We start from the raw sequence: 2,151 nt of genomic DNA on the forward strand, positions 1-2,151 counted from the left end.
ATAATAAATCATTGTTTTAAGCCACTCTGCTTTGGGTGATTTGTTAGGCACTAATAGATAATGAAAATAATATTCAAATGAAAATGTTCAGTGAGCCCTTGGTGATAGGGGCATAGAGCTCAGGCAAGAGGTCTGAGCCTTAGATGTAATTTTGGAATGTATTCATGCTTCTGTCGTAGCTCTTACATTGTAATTAAATTGATTGCTTGTCTTCCTCACTAGACTGTGAGCTCTCTGAGGATAGGGACTGGGTCTTTTGCAAATTCTAGTACACTACATCTGGTTCAAAGCAGATGGATACTCAAGAGATCTGTGCTGACTCATAAAATAAAAGAACAGAGTGAAGGGTCGTAAAAAGGGAATCGACCCGGGAATCAGATAGGCCAGGGCTGAACTCCAACCCTCCCAGTTGCTGGCTATGTGACCTTTAGTAAGTCACCAGTCCTCACTGTGAAATATGAGTCATGTCACCTGCCTCTCAAAGACACCAAGAAGAGCCAATATGCAGTAAACACTCAACAAACTGTAGCTTTTGTTGTTGAGGATGAATGAAGTGGTGGTCGAAATGTGCACACAAATGAAATCAATTGAGGAAGTGCAGAAAGAGAAGAGCTGTGAGACTGGGAAAGAACAAGGGGGCAGGTGAAGGAAAAAGTGATTAGGAGCTAGAAAGCAAGAGCGAGAGTATGAGAGGAAGACCCAGACCAATTAGAATGTCAGGAAAAGAACCAAGATTGGGTGTGTTTTACTGGCTGTAAAAGGGCAGAGATTTTTTTTTTAAGATTTTATTTATTTATTTATTTAGAAGAGTGTGGGTGAGCAGGGAGAGAGGTAGTGGGAGAGAGAGAGAGAATCTCAAGCAGACTCCTTGCAGAGCATAACGTGGGGCTCCATCTCACAACCCTGAGATCATGACCTGAGCTGAAACCACCAGTCGGTTGCTTAACCAATTGAGCCACCCAGGTGCCCCTGGGGCAGAGATTTTTTTTTCTTTATTAATCTTGTTTCAAACTTTATTCCCAGGCTTCTTCAGCTTAATCAGCTGCAAAGAATGAATTGTATATAAGTAAGAACTGAAAAGAGCTGCAGTGTCCAAGGGGCTTGGGCTTAAAAATATTAGAGGTCTAGATTTTATCAGATCCATGAACAAAATTTTGAAAAGCAGTCATAATATAAAAATAGCAGCTCCCAGTAACTTCTTCAAGTTTTATCTTCTTCAGAAGTTGACTCAATTCAGTTTGCTTCATTCTTGGAAGCTTCATCAAAATTCTCCACAAGATCTGGAACTTCATCATCATCCTCCTCTCCGGTAGCAAGTGGTGCTTTTCCATCCACAGATTGTTTGGGCAGAGCTTCAGCCAGTCTTCTTCAACTAGTCAGACTGTCTGCACTGAGTTGGTTTAAGATACTGGGTAGCATTTCTGTCAGCTGCTTTGTCTCAGCGTGGCCTGGAATGGTGAAAGTGTTCGCTGCCAGCGATGTCTGAACTTTGGGGTTGTTAAAGTGGATCACTGGTCCTTGGTTTGTGAACATATTCACTTCTTCAATACCAGAGACATTGTTTACCCCTAACTCTTTAAGGAGAACTGAATTTTCTTATCATCTGCTGTAGCCGTTCTATGAACCACCTTCTTCTTTGGGCGAGCCGTTCCTTTCCCACCAATGCACACTTGTGCTTGCAGTTTGGCGAGTTTCTCCTGGTTCATGATAGTTTCTTTCATCTTGTTGGAGCAGAAATGGGACCAAGCAGGGGAATAGGGTTGGCGCTCAGGGGGTCTCGGGCGGACCAGCTGAGATTAGGTGCACACACGCGGGGACGCAAGATGGCAGCTACAGGGTGGGTCAGAGATTTTTAAGAAAGACCCTCATCAACATTGCTAGCATTAGTGGTGATAGTTTATGAGGTCTGTCATTTGTGTGTTTATTAAATGCCGGACATTGATCTAGGACTGTCAGTAGGGAAACCTTTGGAGGAAAAGATTGGGCTGTCTTGCATGATCTAACTGTATCCTAACTGGGGTTTCTTCTGCTCTTTATAATGTCTGCCGAGTGCCTGGTGGTTAATAAGAAAGTTTAAACTTTATGTCGTTGGGCTTTCAGTGTCCAGTAGAATCATCAGAGGGAAGGAATTGGTGGAGAATAAAGAAATGG

The 2,151-nt window shown here is 42.9% G+C and overlaps 1 pseudogene; it reads right to left on the reverse strand.

The window, feature by feature from the left end:
* Positions 1-1,085: 1,085 nt before the first annotated feature.
* Positions 1,086-1,832, reverse strand: LOC102739028 (transcription factor BTF3 pseudogene; annotated as a pseudogene).
* Between the last annotated feature and the right edge of the window lie 319 nt (positions 1,833-2,151).

The sequence above is a fragment of the Leptonychotes weddellii genome, chromosome 1 (assembly GCF_054177405.1).
Source record: "Leptonychotes weddellii isolate Sample4059 chromosome 1, ASM5417740v2, whole genome shotgun sequence".
In the NCBI taxonomy this organism is placed as follows: domain Eukaryota; kingdom Metazoa; phylum Chordata; class Mammalia; order Carnivora; family Phocidae; genus Leptonychotes; species Leptonychotes weddellii.